Source organism: Somniosus microcephalus, chromosome 5 (genome assembly GCF_052327205.1).
Source record: "Somniosus microcephalus isolate GS21.2 chromosome 5, FLI_Smic_1.0, whole genome shotgun sequence".
Lineage (NCBI taxonomy): Eukaryota > Metazoa > Chordata > Chondrichthyes > Squaliformes > Somniosidae > Somniosus > Somniosus microcephalus.
The window spans coordinates 103,979,458-104,001,098 of NC_140991.1; positions in this window are offsets into that span (position 1 = coordinate 103,979,458).

A 21,641-nucleotide genomic window follows, 5' to 3' on the forward strand; every position below is an offset into this window, starting at 1 on the left:
TGTTCAGGTGTACTGTCTAAGGTAGATTGGAGTGAGTGGGCTACGCCCATTGTTCCCGTTATGAAACGTCCTTCGAGAAACAAGCCAGGAGAACCAGGGAAGGTTCGCCTCTGTGGAGATTTCAAGATCACCGTTAATCCGGTGCTTCACACGGTGCAGTATCCGCTTCCACGGATTGAGGATATTTTTGCTTCGTTGTCTGGCGGGAAACACTTCACCAAGATAGACCTGGCGCAGGCGTACTTGCAGATGGAGGTTGAAGAAGAGTCACGCCAGTACCTCACGATCAACATGCATAGAGGTTTGTACCGGTATAATAGGCTGGTTTTTGGAGTGGCATCGGCTCCGGCAATTTGGCAGAGGGCCATGGAGCAGGTATTACAGGGAATTCCAGGCACACAATGTTACCTGGATGATATTCTGATTACAGGTGATGGTGATGAAGAACACCTCGCAAACTTGGAACTGGTGCTCAACAGACTGAAAGAGTATGGACTTAGAGTTAATCGGCAGAAATGTGAGTTCTTTCAGAAGCGGATCTCGTACTGTGGTCATGTCATTGACCGGGAGGGGCTTCATAAGTCTCCTGACAAGATAGAGGCAGTTGTAAAGGCTCCCGCTCCGGATAATGTCTCTCAGTTGAGGTCGTTTCTGGGATTGATTAACTATTACCATAAGTTTCTACCGAATCTATCCACGGTACTGCACCCGCTGAACGCTCTTTTACAGAAGGGGGTACCATGGGAATGGAGCGAAAACTGTAAGAAGGCATTTCGCAAAAGCAAAGAATTGATCACCTCAGAGGAAGTGTTGGCTCACTTCAACCCGACACTGCCTATTCGGTTGGCTTGTGATGCTTCTCCATACGGTATTGGGGCAGTACTCTCACACAAGTTGCCAAATGGCACGGAAAGGCCAGTCGCGTTTGCATCCAGATCATTGACCTCCGCTGAGCGCAACTATGCGCAGATCGATAGGGAGGCTCTCAGCCTTGTATGGGGAGTGAAGAAGTTTAATCATTACCTGCAGGGCCAAAAATTCACACTTCTGACAGACCATCAGCCGTTGGTATCCATTTTTAACCCTAAGAAGGGTGTTTCGGTGATGACAGCACAGCGACTCCAGAGATGGTCCCTTTTCCTAGGGGCACATCAATATCAAATAGAATTCAAAGGTACAAAGCAGCATGGCAATGCTGAGGGGCTGTCGCGCCTGCCACTACCTGAAGCAGAAGAGACGACAAAAGTTGACCCTGTTGAGTTATTTCATTCGACCATCATCGAGTGTTTACCAGTCACCAATGCAAGTATTGAAAGAGAAACCAGGAACGACCCGACACTGTCCCGAGTTTACGAGGTGACAGTGAAGGGATGGCCAACACATGGTGATCCTCTGTTACCGGCATTCTCGGCAAGGCGAGACCAGCTGTCTGTCTGCCATGGTACTTTGATGTACGGGCAAGAGTGATTATTCCTCCCAAGTTACGGGAAAGAGTTCTAAAGGAACTGCATGAAGGTCATCTGGGGGGAGTTAAGATGAAAAGTCTTGCTAGGGCTTATGTATGGTGGCCGGGCATTGATCAACAGATAGAGGAGTTGACAAAAAGCTGCGCTGGGTGCCAAAAAGTGCAAAATGCACCTCCGATCGCACCGCTACACCCATGGGAATGGCCTTCAGCCCCATGGCAACGCGTACATATTGACTTTGCTGGTCCATTCATGGACTCCATGTTCCTAATTGCGGTGGATGCACATTCCAAATGGCCAGAAGTGATCAAGATGAATACCACTACTTCAGAAAAGACAATTGCGGTGTTAAGAACAATATTCGCAAGGAACGGATTGCCAGAACAGGTATGTTCGGACAACGGGCCACAGTTCGTGTCGGAAGAATTCCAAAAATTCTAAAAGAAGAATGGGGTGAAACATTATACCTCTGCCCCATATCATCCGGCGACAAACGGGTTGGCCGAGAGATTTGTCCAAACATTCAAAAAGGCAATAAAGGCCATGAACGATGATCAGATTCCGTTACAACACAAGGTGGACAATTTCCTAATGGCATATCGAAACGCCGCTCATGCAGTGACTAACCAAAGTCCTGCCATGATGTTTTATAACAGGAGGTTGCGGTCCAGGTTGGACTTGTTAAAACCAAATGTGCGGAGGGAAGTGGAAAACAAACAGTTCCGGCATATTAATAACAAGTCCACTCGAAGTTTCGACGTAGGACAACCAGTGTTGGCAAGGGGCTATGGAAACGAAAAATGGCAGTCTGGAACAATTCGGGCCAGACAAGGACCTCTGATGTACACAGTAGATATTGGTAACAATGTGATAAGGCGTCATGCGGATCAACTGGTAGAATCAAGAGCAAGGGTCGAACCCATGGTTGCGACAGAGACAACTGTGGAAGACGTTAATGAACCTGAAGCATCTACCTCGGCAGGGACTGTACCTGATGATGACGTCCAATACATAGGAAACCAACAAGAAGAGTCACCTCAGCAACAAGAATCAGAGACCACTGAAAGGCGTTATCCAAACCGAATCAGAAGGCCTCCTGAGAGACTGAACCTTTGAACTGTTTACACCTGAAGTTATATATGTATATATGTTATTATGTTATGTTAAATGGGGATATGACTGTTAAGCTAAAAAGGGAGGATTGTGGTGTATGTAACCTGTTCCACCTTAAGAGAACTTAAGCCTGTTCCACCTTAAGAGATGTACTACTTTCTCTGGCTGCTGTATACGTAATACCGGTGGTGACCACCGGTATATAAGTACTGTGTAGTGATATTGTATTTAGTATAGTCCTGACCTCCAACTAGTAAAGACCTGTTGAACTTTATTCTTGTAGTCTGTGTCAGTAATTAATCTTAATACAACTGGAACACACAGACTTAACACGGCCATTAAAATCTGACGGCTCAGAGGCTGCTGCAGGAGGTAAGTGGCTGCGAGACCTTAGGGAGGGGAATGTAAAATTGCAGTTGGCCAGGTTGGGGCAGGAGCGGAGTGCGTAAGTCCCTTGCTCCATTTTAACTGCCTCCTCACCTGGTTTCCTCCTGGTGGTGAGGTTAAAATCCCACTCAGTATGTCATCTCAGTGAACCCCCGAGTGCTTAATTGTGAGGGATAGTGGCTGCTTTCCTGGGGAATGTTAGATGGTGCAGGAGACCTACAAAAAACTGAAATAAAACATGTTCAACTTTGGGAAATGTATTTCCTTAAAGCTTGTCTACTTTTAGTACACACCATCTGAATCCCATGCAGTTATATACATAATATGCATGACCTACACACTCACTGTAAATGTCATGACCTACCATGGAACCTTATTGTGGGGCAAAGATTGTCATTAACTCTCACCAGCAACACAGAGGTGAATTATTGAAACTCACTGCATATGGACCTTAATTTTTAGCCATAACCATAGCTTGAATCAGAGGCTTCAGGAGTGCAAAGTGACTGTGCAATTAGCTGCATCACTTTGCCATTTTTAAGACCCACACCTCACAACTTTTAGGTTCAGAATAAGTAGTTTTATATCCCGTAAACCTTTGCAGATCCATAAATTTGATTTTTCCACAAGATATCCACAAAGCGTCTACAAAAGTGATTTGCTGAACAGTTGCATCTCCTGGCTATTCATAACATGCAGCATTATGGAAATGCTACGCTATTACTGTTGAGATTTTGCTGACTACTGACATTACATATTCCAATGGAAACTATGCTGTGTGGAAATGTACCCCTTATTGGAATACAGTCTGATGAATTAAAATGGTGTCTGGAACCTTTCAGTGTAAATAGAATGGGCACAAAATGGCTTCGTGTAAGGGATGATTGCTTTTAGTTTAGTGAGACCGGAAAGGGGTACTTCAGCCTTACTTTGCAGACCATGGCAGTTTGCAGAGATGGCAGTTCCGCTCTGAAACAATTTAGATTGTAGAACAATAAAGATCATGTAATGTCAACTGTCCTTTGATAATCAATTGGTATCTGAGCAGTGCTCAATCACGGTTTGACAACTCAAATGGACCTAGGCTATAGTAAACAAACACCGGCCCTTGAGGTCCGATGGTCCCTTGGGTCAGAGCGATCATAATATGATCGAGCTCTCAGTCGAGATGGAGAGTGAGGAAATTGAATCAGAGACTAAGGTCCAGAACTTAAATAAAGGGAATTACGAGGGTATGAGACGGGAATTGGGTAAGATTGATTGGGTGGTGTTTCTGGGGGGATTGACAGTGGATAGACAATGGCAAGCATTCAAAGATAGAATGGAAGAATTCCAGAACATGTTTATACCGGTTTGGCATAAAAATAAACCTAAAAAGGTGACTCAACCGTGGATAACGAGGGAAATTAGGGACAGCATAAAATAAAAAAAAAGGGCATATCAACTGGCAAAAAAAAGCACCAGACCGGAAGATTGGGGGCAGTACAGGATACAGCAAAAGAGGACAAAGGGATTAATCAGGAAGGGGAAAATAGAATACGAAAGTAAACTTGCAGCAAACATAAAGACAGACTGCAAAAGCTTTTATCGGTATATCAGGAGGAAAAGACTGGTAAAATCCCAAGTCGGTCCCTTGCAGTCCGATTCGGGAGAATATATAATGGAGAATAAGGAAATGGCAGACCAATTAAACTCATACTTTGGTTCTGTATTCACAAAGGAGGACACAAATAACCTCCCAGGAATATCGGCAAACATAGGGACTAATGAGAGGGAGGAGCTGACAGAAATTAGTATCTCTAGGGATATGGTGTTGGGTAAGTTGAGGGGACTGAAGGCCGACAAATCCCCGGGGCCTGATAAACTACATCCTAGGGTACTTAAGGAGGTGGCCCTGGAGATAGCAGATGCTCTAAGGATCATCTTCCGGAACTCCATTGACTCGGGAACAGTACCCGTGGATTGGAGGGTAGCTAATGTTACCCCAATATTTAAAAAGGGGGGTAGAGAGAAAGCAGGGAATTATAGACCAGTAAGCCTTACATCGGTTGTGGGCAAAATGCTAGAGTCCATTATTAAGGATAAAATAGCGGAGCACTTGACAAATGGGGAAAGGATCGGACAGAGTCATCATGGATTTACAAAGGGTAAATCGTGTTTGACTAATCTGCTGGAATTTTTTGAGGAAGTAACTGGTAAAATAGATGGGGGAGAGCCAGTGGATGTGGTGTACCTTGACTTCCAGAAAGCCTTCGATAAGGTTCCACACAAAAGATTATCATGCAAAATTAAGGCTCATGGGATTGGGGGCAAAGTATTAACGTGGATAGAGAACTGGCTGGCGGATAGAAAACAGAGAGTTGGAATAAACGGCTCGTTTTCGGAGTGGCAGGCAGTGACCAGCGGGGTGCCGCAAGGATCTGTCCTGGGACCCCAGCTGTTCACAATATATATAAATGATCTGGATCAGGGAATTGGATGCAATATTTCCAAATTCGCTGACGACACTAAACTAGGAGGAGGGGTGGGCTCTGATGAGGATGTCAGGAGGCTACAGTGCGATTTGGACAGGTTGGGGGAATGGGCGGATACGTGGCAGATGCACTATAATGTGGATAAATGCGAGGTTATCCACTTTGGGGGTAAAAACAGGAGGGTAGATTATTATCTAAATGGCAATAGATTGGGAGATGGGGAAGTGCAGAGGGACCTGGGTGTTCTTGTGCACCAGTCACTGAAGGAGAGCATGCAGGTGCAACAGGCGATTAAGAAGGCAAATGGTATGTTGGCCTTCATATCAAGGGGGTTCGAGTATAGGAATAGGGATACCTTACTACAGCTGTACAAGGTGCTGGTGAGACCGCATCTGGAGTATTGTGTACAGTTTTGGTCGCCCCATCTGCGGAAGGATGTTCTTGCCATGGAAAGAGTGCAACGGCAATTCACCAGGCTGATACCTGGAATGGCGGGAATGACCTACGAAGAGAGATTAAATAGTTTGGGCTTGTACTCACTGGAGTTTAGAAGATTGAGAGGGGATCTCATCGAAACATATAAAATTATGGCAGGCCTGGACAGGCTGAATTCAGAGAGAATGTTTCCAATGGCCGGGGAGCACAGAACCAGGGGCCACAGTCTAAAAATAGCGGGCAAATCATTTAAAACAGAGATGAGGAAGAATTTCTTCACTCAAAGAGTGGTGAGCCTGTGGAATTCCCTGCCACAGAGGGCTGTGAAGGCTAATTCAATAAATATTTTCAAGAGAGAATTGGATATATTTCTGAAGGCTAAGGGGATTAAGGGTTACGGAGAAAAGGCGGGGACGGGGTACTGAACTGGTAAGATCAGCTATGATCTCAGACGAAGATCAGCCATGATCTCATTGAATGGCGGAGCAGGCTCGAAGGGCCGAATGGCCTACTCCTGTTCCTATCTCTATGTTTCTATGTTAGATCAAAAGACAGGTCGTAAAAGAATGGGCTTTGATGTTGTGATAAGATTATAGCTAAGTTGTCTTCAAAAGAATGTGATTGAAGGGTAATGTGTTGCTAAGGGAAATTGTGTAGTAACTGATGAATTTGTACTTTTTGAAGTGTATATAACCTGTAACTTTTTGGGAGTCCGTAGCTCTCGCTCCTAGCTGGTATTCCAGACTCAGCTGAGTTCTGGGTAGTCAAGCAGGACCGAGTGCTTCGGCCGATAAAGAATAAAAGACTATTCTTTGAGAAAACAGTGTTCGAGTCGATTATTGTTGAACCAGATTGACGCCTAAAAGAATCCAGATCGTCATTTGGTGTCAGAAGTGGGATTTCAACGGATGATCACCGAGAAAGAGCGAACCAAGAACCGAACTAGTCTTGGACGCGAGCGGAGGAAATGGGCCCCCAGAGTGAGTATAGTTAAATTTTACCACTTTGGTTTTCCTCTGATCCGTAAGTCCGATTAAAGTTTGGCCACTCGCTAACTCTCGTGTGGTGTCCCGACGAAACCCGGGTCAATCTGGCGAATACTGTGTAAACTTAGGAAATAAGTATTCAAGTCGAGTAACGCGACGACCTCGTATATCACTTGGTCCGCTCAGGCTCCGATTGGACTAAAAAGTAGATAAGTAGTGACTTTAGATTCCAAGAGAGAAGAGAAAAAGAATACTTGAAAGAGAGTAAAAAGAGAGAGTCGGGGACTCTAGAGCTCGAGCAACTTGTACTCGGGGAGTGCAAGATAAGGGTCGTATAAGTAGAATAATTAGGCTAAGAATACCTGTACCAGGCGGTGACAGAGGCTAAATTTACGATTAGAATAATTAGGGTTTAAGAATACCTGTACCAGGCAGTGACAGAGGCTAAAATTACGATTTGACGAATATAGACGACTCACTGTGTATTTTTGTTTGGTCTAACTATTGTACTTATTGTATCATGGTGTTTAGTTTTGTGTGCCGGTATCTGTGAAACATATGAGATAATTGTAAAACGTAACTCTTCTAATCCTGAAAAGGAGCCCTTAGTGTAAGAAAACCATGGGTAATTACTTAGACACAACGAGTGACGAGGGCAGTGCCCTACAAACGTTATGTGACAAATATCCAGACAAAGCCCAACAATTGAGACAACTCTCAGGGGGTTTAAATAAAAAGTTAGGCAGCGAACAATGGCCTCTAGGGGGTCCCAAAAGTTTAGAAATGGTTAAGCGAACTCAAGAAATGATTTGGAAAAAGAACATGGGAAGTAAGACTAAAAAACTAATTGGACTCTGGCGACAGTACTGCCAAGAAATTAAAGACAGTTCCCTATTAGCCAGCTGGCAAGGGAATGCTGTTAAATTAGGAATAAAGTTAACCGAAGGAGGGAATCTTAAACCCGTTGAAGTACTTAAGAGAGAATGTGCTCATGGGAAAAGGTCAAAATCTGAAGAGGCGCCAAATAAAAAGGATCAAAATGAACTACGTAGTTCAATGGTTGGCCTTAGGTTGACAGAGGGAGACGGAGAAGATGAGGACTTAGATAATTGGACATACAGAACCCCTACTGTGCCACCTCCTCAGCCACCCCAGTACAACTATATTTATCCCCCCCTTCCAACGTCGGCCATACCACCGACGTCTAATATTACTCCTCCAGTAACCCTCTCCATAAATAGTCCCCCATTCACTCCAGGAATACCCCCAACTACCTCACCCGTTGGGGCCACAGGTTTTACTGATCACATAAGTGGTCGGACCCGGTTACAAACGGCAGGACAGACAGGCCCTGTGCCCAATTATACTCCTACCTGGAGTGACAAGAAGAAAAAGAAGGAAAACAAACGGATAAACAAGAAAAGATTCAGACAGTTAGTACAACATAAGTCCACTCAGGAATACGACACTGAGTCATGTAGTGACTTTACCAGTTCAGAAAATGATTTATCACCTTCTGATGATCATGAGTCAGAATCCAAAAATCATTCCGGTAACCCACCCAGGAACCTTCCAGTGAGAAAAATGCCAAACCCAGATCAGGCTGCTGCCGCAGCTCACCCCACCATAGATGTATTCTTCCCATGGAAGCCTAATGAATTAATGTCTATCCTAACTAATGCGCCGGATCGCCTCAAAGCGCCTCAAAAATTTGTGGACTTTTTACGAACCACCATTCAGGTGTACAACGCTGAATCCCGAGATTTATGGGCTTTAATCCAACAAGTACTGACCCCCTCGGAACATCAGGCAGTGGCTGGGAATGGTTAATTATTGTCGACAGTGGATACCTAATATTGCAGTATTAACCAAACTTCTGACTCCCTACACGACTAAAGAGGGAGAGTTTGAGCTGGAACCAGAGGCAGAGAAAGCATTTGAGGAATTAAAACAGGATCTGGTCCAAGCACCAGCCCTTGGATGACCCCTGTATGATAGGCCATTCCAGTTATATTGCACAGTAATGAACGATTGCTCAACAGCAGTATTGACCCAGAAGCATGGAGATAAGAATCGACCGGTAGCTTATTATTCATCAAAACTGGATCCGGTAGCTCTAGGATATCCCTATTGCACCCAGATCCTTACAGCCATCTACAACAGTCTACAGTCAGCTGCTAACATGACACTTCAGCAGGACATTACTGTGTATAGCTCTCACTCAGTCACTGCGTTATTGGGGCAATTGCAGACCCAACACCTGACTACTGCCAGGCAAAATAAGTGCGAAATATACTTATTGAACAATCCCAGGCTCACATTTAAACACTGTAGCACTATCAACCCTGCCAGTTTCCTTGCACATCCGCCCTCCGAGAGTGATGAACCAAGCCATGATTGCTTACACCTCATTAAAGAAGATACCTCAGTCCGACCTGATTTGTCTGACACTCCTATTGCAGATCCCGATATTAACATGTATACGGATGGCAGTTCTTCCGTTGATGAGATGGGAAAATGAATTTCTGGTTATGCAATTGTAAATCAGGAAGGTGTCACCTTAGAATCAGCAGCCTTTGAATCCCCTTTTTCTGCCCAGCAAGCCGAACTGTTTGCACTCATACGAGCTTGTACTTTGGGAGAAGGATTACGACTCAATGTATATACTGACTCTAGATATGCCTTTGGAGTAGTTCATGATTTTGGACAATTGTGGAAATATCGAGGATTTCTGACCTCTTCGGGCAGTTCGATCTCTCACCGTCAGTTAGTCTCAGATCTCTTGCAAGCCCTTTTACTCCCCAAACAGATAGCGGTGATCAAATGCTCTGCCCATACCACTGGCCAAAGCCCGGTAGATATAGGAAATCGCCGCGCTGATGAGGCGGCCAAAAATGCTTCTAGGAGTCACCAAATGATTGTGCCCCAAATGATGAGGCAGACTAAAAATTCAAAAAAGAATCAGTCTCCCTCGGAAAAACTAATGCCAACCATCCATGAGGTGATTAAGTTGCAGGAGGACGCTCCTGATAGTGATAAGCATTTGTGGAGAGAATTGGGATGTGTATATAACCCTGTATTACAACTCTGGACTACTCCCGCAGAACAGACTTGTATGTCTGATGAGCTAGCTTTATGGGTTATTGAATGTGTACACTTTGCAACTCATTGTGGTGCCAGGGCAGTTAGTGATTTGCTCCTTGGTGGCATCCAAGACTTCAGGCTATAGCACAGAGCATTAGTGATCGATGCCTGATTTGTCAACAACACAACCCCGGAAAGGGAGTGCCTTGCGAATGGGGAAAAACCCCTTTGCCTGAGGGTCCCTTTGAGACCCTGCAAATGGACTACATTGAGTTGGAAAGATGTCAGTGTTACAAATATGTACTTGTCATTGTGGATGTATTCAGTAAATGGATCGAGGCATATCCAACCACAGACAATAAAGCCTCTACTGTTGTTAAGGTATTGCTGAGAGAGATCATACCTCGGTATGGTATTCCAACTCGGTTAAGTTCTGACAATGGTCCTCATTTCACTGCCCAAGTGAACAAGGAACTTTGTACTCAGTTGAACATTCATCAGCAATTGCATTGTGCTCATCGACCACAAGCTGCAGGACTTGTCGAAAGGGCCAATCAGACTCTGAAGAACAAACTTGCTAAATTGGTAGCTGAAACCGGCTCCACTTGGTTGAAATTGCTTCCGGTAGCTCTCTTTCAAAGTCGCACAACACCAACGGGTAAAGCACGACTTACACCCGCTGAGATTATCTACGGTCGACCACTCAAGACTCCCTGGAACCAAAATGCTCCTACCACGGTGCATTTTCACCATATGACTGAGGAAATGACAACCTATGTCTTGGCTCTTACTAAGGTTTTGCGCGGGTTCCATTCACAGGTCCGTGCTGCATATGGTGAACTTCCTGACTTATCTGGTTCTCCAAAAATTGAACCAGGTTCGTATGTGATGGTGAAAAACTGGACCCGTAAAAGTCTAGATCCAAGGTGGGAAGGTCTCTATCAGGTCTTACTAACAACTCCGACTGCAGCTAAGGTCGAGGGAAGAAGCGCATGGGTGCACTTCCACCACTGTAAACTGGTACTTCCACCACCACCGTAAATTGATTGGAGAAACCAATCAAAAGGGGGGGAGAAGATGATCAGTAATCAGTACAGTATATAGTAGATTTTACAGTATACACAGTATAAGACAGTAACAATATTTAATTAATCTTTAATTTTTAAATTTTTACTTTTAAGTTTTAATTTTGATCTTGTGTGAGCTCTTTGTTTTCCAGATTAATAGTTAATAAGTAGTATCGATTGATCATCAAGAGTCAAGATGAGGACTTTATTACTGCTTCTGAGCGTTATCCTGCTCGCGGGCGGGGCGTTCAATCGACTAAAGAAATGTAAGAAAATCACACCTGGAAAAACAGTCCACCTGTGCCGAGGAGATATTCTCCAGTGCAAAGACAAGAATCTTAAAGCTTTCAGATCCTGGAACGTGACTAAATGGGACTTCTGTACTGGACTATTAAAACAGGAACATCGTGAAGTACATTTGGACAATAGAAATAGATGGGGTTTGCCATGCTGGCACCAAAAATGTAAATTCGATTTTACTTGTAGGACTAACCCAGAAAAAGGAAAAGAATCGTGGATGATGTATAATGGAGGATGTTACAGAAAGGTACTAGTTAAAGACCCATGGTTGCAGGAAAGGGATCCATCGAGACGCTCAGGATCTAGAAAGAAAAGGGAAATTAGGAAAAGGAGGGAGTTACGTACCAACACCTTTTTGTACATGTCCTATGAATATGCCAAAAGCAGTAACCTAACACGCTGTTGGGTCTGTAGTCATATTCCCATCCATAGTAAAGGAGGGATTCCCTTGAGACCCATCCCGTTCAATGCCTCAGAGATGGCAGAATGGGTCATGCGCCAGAACGCCAGCGGCGATTATAACAATTCATACAACCAGGAAGGTGACAGGGATAAATGGATGTCGGCAGGTTATGACTTAACCACTTTCCACGGGTGGTATCAGCCTAATTATAATCGGAATAGACAGCCTCCAGCCTTTGTTCTTGTTAATACCTCAGGGGTTGGTAGGCCGGAGGGGCCAATATGTTTAACGAAGAATGTGTCCGGCGGTACAGAAGTAGGACGCAGTAAATGTTTTCAAGAGGTTAACATAACGGAATGTAAACTCACCGAAGGCTGTGGCCAAGGTTTCTTCCAATTCAATCATACCGGAACCCCCAATAGAACACATGGGGGACCGTGGGAAGGGGAGGAAATCAGATGGAGGTGGAGGGTTCGTAAGTCACTAGGTAATAATCTAACTGCGTATAATGGGACCTAATTTATATGTGGTCACAGAGCCTACCCATGGTTACCCCGGAATTGGACGGGTCCGTGTTACTTAGGTTATGTAGTACTCTACATTCACCACTTGAATGAGATTGGGGAACACCATGAATTTAAGAAATCCAGGACCATAAGAGAGTTAGGAACTTTTCAAAGATTCTTTAGTGTAGTAAACCCTCCCTATGGAATAATGACCTTGATGGATGAAACAAGGAACCTGGCAAGGCTAATAGAGATAGTTGCCAATGACACTGAGGAAGCTCTAGCAGAAATGAGTGCCGAAATGGTAGCCATTAGAACAGTAGCCCTCCAGAATCGAATGGCCTTAGATTATCTCCTTGCAGCACAAGGAGGAACCTGTGCCTTGATAGGAAGTGAGTGCTGTACTTATATCCCTGATAGTTCGGAAAATGTAACCAACATTGTCAAACATATCCGGGATGCAGTAAGTCAGTATAAGAAACCTAAGCCCAGGGATGGCTGGTTTGATTGGATCCTTGGAGGATGGCTGGGATCAATGGGGCAGACTCTGCTACATGGGTTAGTGGTGGTACTTGCAATAATCATGTGCATTTTTCTGGTTTTCATGCTGATTAAGTGTGGCTGCAATAGATTAGGAGCAACTGTAATTCCAAGTCAAATGGTACAAAGGAAATCACCTGATGAAGAAACTGAATTACTGAATATAGAGGGTGAAGCGAGTGAGATGGTAAAGGAGCAAGTTGAGAAAGAATTAATGGAGGAGGAGTATAATAGACTCAGTAAGGTAGAGATGGACCAGTATGATGAAGCTCAGAATCACTGGGTATCTCAGATGGTTATCATGGAATGATAAAAGGGGGGAATGTGGAAATGTACCCCTTATTGGAATACAGTCTGATGAATTAAAATGGTGTCTGGAACCTTTCAGTGTAAATAGAATGGGCACAAAATGGCTTCGTGTAAGGGATGATTGCTTTTAGTTTAGTGAGACCGGAAAGGGGTACTTCAGCCTTACTTTGCAGACCATGGCAGTTTGCAGAGATGGCAGTTCCGCTCTGAAACAATTTAGATTGTAGAACAATAAAGATCATGTAATGTCAACTGTCCTTTGATAATCAATTGGTATCTGAGCAGTGCTCAATCACGGTTTGACAACTCAAATGGACCTAGGCTATAGTAAACAAACACCGGCCCTTGAGGTCCGATGGTCCCTTGGGTCAGAGCGATCATAATATGATCGAGCTCTCAGTCGAGATGGAGAGTGAGGAAATTGAATCAGAGACTAAGGTCCAGAACTTAAATAAAGGGAATTACGAGGGTATGAGACGGGAATTGGGTAAGATTGATTGGGTGGTGTTTCTGGGGGGATTGACAGTGGATAGACAATGGCAAGCATTCAAAGATAGAATGGAAGAATTCCAGAACATGTTTATACCGGTTTGGCATAAAAATAAACCTAAAAAGGTGACTCAACCGTGGATAACGAGGGAAATTAGGGACAGCATAAAATAAAAAAAAAGGGCATATCAACTGGCAAAAAAAAGCACCAGACCGGAAGATTGGGGGCAGTACAGGATACAGCAAAAGAGGACAAAGGGATTAATCAGGAAGGGGAAAATAGAATACGAAAGTAAACTTGCAGCAAACATAAAGACAGACTGCAAAAGCTTTTATCGGTATATCAGGAGGAAAAGACTGGTAAAATCCCAAGTCGGTCCCTTGCAGTCCGATTCGGGAGAATATATAATGGAGAATAAGGAAATGGCAGACCAATTAAACTCATACTTTGGTTCTGTATTCACAAAGGAGGACACAAATAACCTCCCAGGAATATCGGCAAACATAGGGACTAATGAGAGGGAGGAGCTGACAGAAATTAGTATCTCTAGGGATATGGTGTTGGGTAAGTTGAGGGGACTGAAGGCCGACAAATCCCCGGGGCCTGATAAACTACATCCTAGGGTACTTAAGGAGGTGGCCCTGGAGATAGCAGATGCTCTAAGGATCATCTTCCGGAACTCCATTGACTCGGGAACAGTACCCGTGGATTGGAGGGTAGCTAATGTTACCCCAATATTTAAAAAGGGGGGTAGAGAGAAAGCAGGGAATTATAGACCAGTAAGCCTTACATCGGTTGTGGGCAAAATGCTAGAGTCCATTATTAAGGATAAAATAGCGGAGCACTTGACAAATGGGGAAAGGATCGGACAGAGTCAACATGGATTTACAAAGGGTAAATCGTGTTTGACTAATCTGCTGGAATTTTTTGAGGAAGTAACTGGTAAAATAGATGGGGGAGAGCCAGTGGATGTGGTGTACCTTGACTTCCAGAAAGCCTTCGATAAGGTTCCACACAAAAGATTATCATGCAAAATTAAGGCTCATGGGATTGGGGGCAAAGTATTAACGTGGATAGAGAACTGGCTGGCGGATAGAAAACAGAGAGTTGGAATAAACGGCTCGTTTTCGGAGTGGCAGGCAGTGACCAGCGGGGTGCCGCAAGGATCTGTCCTGGGACCCCAGCTGTTCACAATATATATAAATGATCTGGATCAGGGAATTGGATGCAATATTTCCAAATTCGCTGACGACACTAAACTAGGAGGAGGGGTGGGCTCTGATGAGGATGTCAGGAGGCTACAGTGCGATTTGGACAGGTTGGGGGAATGGGCGGATACGTGGCAGATGCACTATAATGTGGATAAATGCGAGGTTATCCACTTTGGGGGTAAAAACAGGAGGGTAGATTATTATCTAAATGGCAATAGATTGGGAGATGGGGAAGTGCAGAGGGACCTGGGTGTTCTTGTGCACCAGTCACTGAAGGAGAGCATGCAGGTGCAACAGGCGATTAAGAAGGCAAATGGTATGTTGGCCTTCATATCAAGGGGGTTCGAGTATAGGAATAGGGATACCTTACTACAGCTGTACAAGGTGCTGGTGAGACCGCATCTGGAGTATTGTGTACAGTTTTGGTCGCCCCATCTGCGGAAGGATGTTCTTGCCATGGAAAGAGTGCAACGGCGATTCACCAGGCTGATACCTGGAATGGCGGGAATGACCTACGAAGAGAGATTAAATAGTTTGGGCTTGTACTCACTGGAGTTTAGAAGATTGAGAGGGGATCTCATCGAAACATATAAAATTATGGCAGGCCTGGACAGGCTGAATTCAGAGAGAATGTTTCCAATGGCCGGGGAGCACAGAACCAGGGGCCACAGTCTAAAAATAGCGGGCAAATCATTTAAAACAGAGATGAGGAAGAATTTCTTCACTCAAAGAGTGGTGAGCCTGTGGAATTCCCTGCCACAGAGGGCTGTGAAGGCTAATTCAATAAATATTTTCAAGAGAGAATTGGATATATTTCTGAAGGCTAAGGGGATTAAGGGTTACGGAGAAAAGGCGGGGACGGGGTACTGAACTGGTAAGATCAGCTATGATCTCAGACGAAGATCAGCCATGATCTCATTGAATGGCGGAGCAGGCTCGAAGGGCCGAATGGCCTACTCCTGTTCCTATCTCTATGTTTCTATGTTAGATCAAAAGACAGATCGTAAAAGAATGGGCTTTGATGTTGTGATAAGATTATAGCTAAGTTGTCTTCAAAAGAATGTGATTGAAGGGTAATGTGTTGCTAAGGGAAATTGTGTAGTAACTGATGAATTTGTACTTTTTGAAGTGTATATAACCTGTAACTTTTTGGGAGTCCGTAGCTCTCGCTCCTAGCTGGTATTCCAGACTCAGCTGAGTTCTGGGTAGTCAAGCAGGACCGAGTGCTTCGGCCGATAAAGAATAAAAGACTATTCTTTGAGAAAACAGTGTTCGAGTCGATTATTGTTGAACCAGATTGACGCCTAAAAGAATCCAGATCGTCATTTGAATACTGATTCAGAAAGAATGCTCCTTCTGTGGGGTTTTCACTTTGCTGACCACAGCTTAAAAAAATAAAAATGTAAAAATTTATATTAGGGAAGCTTAACTCAATCATTGATTGTCAGTGGATAAAGTCATATCTTATCAATAGGCAAATACTTTTAAAACTAGAAAATCCAAATTCCACAAAGTTAAAGTAGTACGGCCGTTAACGCCGTTTTTCTGGAAAAAGTGGCGCCCGCCTCACTTCTGTCCCCTTCTGGCACGGCGGTGTAAGGATTCCGGGGGCTTCGTTTAAACTGGCTTAAGGTAATCTACCTGGCCAGCAGTCTTTTTGCTGCTGCACTCTAAACCAATTTACAAACAGCGGTTTCGAATCGCTACCCCTCCTTTAGTTCTGAGTGGAGGAACTTATAATTAATGATATTAAAACGGAACACGTGGTTTGGATGAGAGAAAAAAATCAAGCTTTATTAATTAAAAGAAACTACAATCACAATATCAAACTATCCCACATGAACACAGTAAAATTGTAAAACTATATATCAAGGGGGTACACACGGCAAAAACGAGGGATACAATGGCTACAATGTATTTAAACAATCTTAGCAATTCCCTTAAATCACCATCCCCCCTTAACTCCTGCTAGGTTGCCTTGTTGAGAGTCAGGAAATCTCTGCTCACATGGTCCAGCGAAGAGAGAGAGAGAGAGAGAGAGAGAGAGAGAGAGAGAGAGAGAGAGAGAGCTCACCTTATCGTCCCAGGAAGTCAAGAGAAAGAGCTGGCTTCAGCATCTATCTTTATACCTGGTGAGCCCCCCTGCCGTTCTGCCTTGCAAGGGCTGTGTGCAAAATTAACCCCAAAGCTGTGATAGGCTAACTCAAAGTGGTTAGATTGAGTTAATGTGATTTTCAGAGCTCCCTTTGCTGAAACAAAAGGGAGATACATCTGCTCCATTGTCCAGTACTGGGTGTCTTAAAAATCCTTTCAAATGTTAACGCTTCCCATTTAAGATACAAAAAGTCACTTCTGCAGTTTAGATGTCCTTTGGATCCACTCGACATACAAACAAATGCTAATAGCATTCAATTGCTTTGTAAACAAAGCATTGTCCTTTGTCTTCATTGAACCTTACTTCCAGACACAGAAAGCTGCATTCCAAACCTCTTTTGTCCTTCGGCCATGTGGTGTGACAGCCATTTTATCTTTGGAAATTTAAAAGCACCTCGCTCAGGGATCCTTTAATCAAAAAAAATGAATCTTCATAACTGTAAATTATTGCGAATTCTTACAGTCCGCCCTTGGATACTTCCAGCTTGCTTGTAGTATCCTCTTGAAGAAATGAGCAATAATTTCTGACCCCCCACAAACAACCATCCCCTGTATTTACCTAATAGCTATCTGCCACTGATCCCCGTCCTGTCTATTCCCCTTAAATTCAAGAAAAAAACCATGGTACGGTAGGCATCTTACAGATACTTCAGTTTTCACTCAGGGGTCTCATACCCCTACACGCTTGTAAAATTATACAGTGTAAACCAAATTTACAATCACCTTTTTTTTTACATCATAAGTTATTACAAAATGTTGCAATCTTAGTTACACAATGTACTCAAAAATTATCGCAAGCACGGAGAGGGTCCTACGCCTCTGCTCAACTTGGAGTTGTCACAAACTGGTCCCAAGCACGGAGAGGACCTCATGCCTCTGCTCAACTTGGGGCTGCAACACAAAATACAAAAAATCATTAAACAACATGCTTAAATGAACCCCGATCATCACGTGCCGATGATGGGTCGCGAAATTCGAGTGGGTATTGTTCCTCCCACTCGGGCAGTAAAAGTACCTTCCACCCTCCTATGATCAGCTTAAACTTTAAAACAGGCAGAATGGATTTACCGACCAGCCTGTTCCGCCAGCCCCGAGCCGTTCCCTTGTCCTTTTGTGGAGGCGGGGTACCCCTCACGTTTAAAATTACCTTCCACAGACCGAGACCGGGGAGTATGGGATCTCATGACTCCCAGTCCCTCCCCCTCCCGTCTTCCCTCGACTGGCTGCAGAAAATGATGGGTGCCTGTGTGGCGGCACTCCCTGGCCCCACACTGATCCGGCCACCCACTCATCCTTCCCAGCCACAACTTATCTTCTTTGCCCGTGGGCCCCCGGGTGAGTTCCTCCCTCCCCCGACCGCACCCACGCGACTCTTGGGTCTCCCCCTCCTCTATACAATCATTCCCGGGCCATCACCACCCACCCCCGGGGAACGCGTCCCTATGACCAGGCGCCCGTGCTTCCCCGTCGTGACTCCTCAACAGCGAGGTCTCCTGCACGTGAACTTCGGTCAGGATAGTGCTGGGTTGGGGGCCATGCCCCACCCAGCTGGGGCCATCTCCTCCCCGTAGGAGGAGTAGGCAAGTTCCTCCAGACTCTGTCCGGTTTTTCCCCGAAGATCGCTGCGGGGTCTGCTGGATTCGTCCAGTGGCGAGGTGATCCCCAACATTCCGTATCTTCATTCGATGTCCAGCTCGGGCTGGGCGAACATGGCTGCTTCATTTTCCCATCTCCTGCAAAAACGTAAAAGGGACATGCAGCCAGGTCTCACTGACCTGCTGCCTTAGGTGGAGACATGGTCGGGTCCCTCGACCTCGGACCAAAATACAAACATTTGGGCACACATGTAAACTTAAACTCTTTAAACATACTTAACAAACTAGTTAAATCAACAAAACTTAAAATACCTTAAAAGCACGCTATATACACACACATAGCTATAAATACAAATGCCGCCCGTCTCCGGACGGCCAGTCTAATCTCTGGCACTGTCGCAGATTGCTGCTGACTGCAGCGAAGCTGGACTGCCTCCTGTCTCTGGTCCCTCGCAGCTTATGGCTGTTGAGTGGGGGCTTCTGTTCTCTGGCTTTTCCCTGGCTCGGGAGACTGCCCTACTCCACTGTAAAGTGGGTGACCATGCTTTCTTAGGCTGGGGCACCCACTGAGACCTTCTGAGGGGTGTTTCTACGGGGGAAACTTTGGCTGGCGGACCCTGAGCTTGGGTCACAGCCCCAGCTGGCTGGGAACCTGCTCCCCCATGTCCAAATAGCCCGCACTGTATAATGTACCTGGCAGCCTGCCGGTGCAAATCTCTCTCTGGGTTTGTCTGCTCTTTCCTGCCCACTCCTGTGCTGGGGGCAGGTATGCTCTCACCACCCGCTGCTGGTGGCTGGAAATTTTCCTCCCCATGTTTAAAACCTGGTGTCAGCTCCCTCCCTATGTCTCCTGCAAGGGGGATTGCTATCCCTGCCGTCGCAGGGTCCCACATCATGGGGGGGACCACTCTAGAAGCGGGCTGGGAAGCGACAAGCTCATGTTCCCTCACCCAGGTGGCTTTAACTGGGGAATTTTGGACCTGCCTATTTCCTGAGGCCAAAACTATCCCCTGCGTGCCTCCCTTGTCCTGGATTTCTGCTACTGGACCTGCTCTACAGGGGTCCGAGAACTCTCCTCTCCTGTTCCCTGGCTTGAACAGGTTATTCTGAATATGAATGGCTCCTCCCCCCACACAAGCCACAGTGCTTGCCTGTGAACTCGAACTTGCTGTGGGCTGAGGATTCCTATTCTCAGGCTCACTCCTCACGGGTGGACCGTACCTCCGTTGTCTGAGGGGATACACTGGTCCTGGTCCCCGCCTGCCTAGCGGGACCTGCTGGTGTTCTCCAACCACCCCATTGTCCACCTCTCCTCGCTGCCAGAGCTCCTCAAGACCCGGAGCTGTGGGCTGCTGTCTTGGGATCTCTAATTCCCTAGCCAGCCTTTCCCTGGGTGTTGCCTGTGGGGCGGTTTTACTTGGGCTGCCAGTAAAATCCAGCTGACCTGCCTTCGGGCTGATCAGACAAATCATCCCCTTTGATGCATTTAAAGCCATGTTAAGGCTTTCTATCTCTGCACTACAGGGGCCATGATCTGCTTCCTCATACCTTAGGGCACAGGCCAGCTTATAAGCTGCCTTTGCTTCCCTAAACCTTTCCTCCTGCTCTCTCTTCACAACCTTCCTAACCCAACCACCTATACCCTGATAGGTCAGCCTACACGCTGCTGCTAACATCCGCAGGGCTACCCACATACTGAAAACAACGAGAGAAACAAGAGCTGATGCTTTCACCAGATCCAGACCACTTATTAAATCAAAAACTGCCTCCACTCCTACCTGGCTCGCCATTGTAAGGATTCCGGGGGCTTCGTTTAAACTGGTTTAAGGTAATCTACCTGGCCAGCAGTCTTTTTGCTGCTGCACTCTAAACCAATTTACAAACAGCGGTTTCGAATCGCTACCCCTCCTTTAGTTCTGAGTGGAGGAACTTATAATTAATGATATTAAAACGGAACACGTGGTTTGGATGAGAGAAAAAAATCAAGCTTTATTAACTAAAAGAAACTACAATCACAATATCAAACTATCCCACACGAACACAGTAAAATTGTAAAACTATATATCAAGGGGGTACACACGGCAAAAACGAGGGATACAATGGCTACAATGTATTTAAACAATCTTAGCAATTCCCTTAAATCACCATCCCCCCTTAACTCCTGCTAGGTTGCCTTGTTGAGAGTCAGGAAATCTCTGCTCACATGGTCCAGCGAAGAGAGAGAGAGAGAGAGAGAGAGAGAGAGAGCTCACCTTGTCGTCCCAGGAAGTCAAGAGAAAGAGCTGGCTTCAGCATCTATCTTTATACCTGGTGAGCCCCCCTGCCGTTCTGCCTTGCAAGGGCTGTGTGCAAAATTAACCCCAAAGCTGTGATAGGCTAACTCAAAGTGGTTAGATTGAGTTAATGTGATTTTCAGAGCTCCCTTTGCTGAAACAAAAGGGAGATACATCTGCTCCATTGTCCAGTACTGGGTGTCTTAAAAATCCTTTCAAATGTTAACGCTTCCCATTTAAGATACAAAAAGTCACTTCTGCAGTTTAGATGTCCTTTGGATCCACTCAACATACAAACAAATGCTAATAGCATTCAATTGCTTTGTAAACAAAGCATTGTCCTTTGTCTTCATTGAACCTTACTTCCAGACACAGAAAGCTGCATTCCAAACCTCTTTTGTCCTTCGGCCATGTGGTGTGACAGCCATTTTATCTTTGGAAACTTAAAAGCACCTCGCTCAGTGATCCTTTAATCAAAAAAAATGAATTTTCATAACTGTAAATTATTGCGAATTCTTACAGTGGCCGCCATTTTGGAAAGGTCGGCAGCACTGCCATTGCCTGCGCTGGCCTCTCCAATGTAAATGTGCAGATTGTGACGTCAATTGGCATGCAAAGCCTGATTTGACGCACGACTGCGATTTTGGATGTCACCACACGCCATAATGCCCTCTCCTAACCACACACAGAAGAACGTGCCTATAACAGTTGTACAGAGATGCTGTCAGTGCTTCTTAAAGGGACACATACATCTTTCAGGTAAGTTTCAATTTCAGCCTTTGGACTGTTTTTTTCTTATTTTATTAAAGTAATAGCTTGGTGCAATACACTTAAAAAGTTGTTAAAGT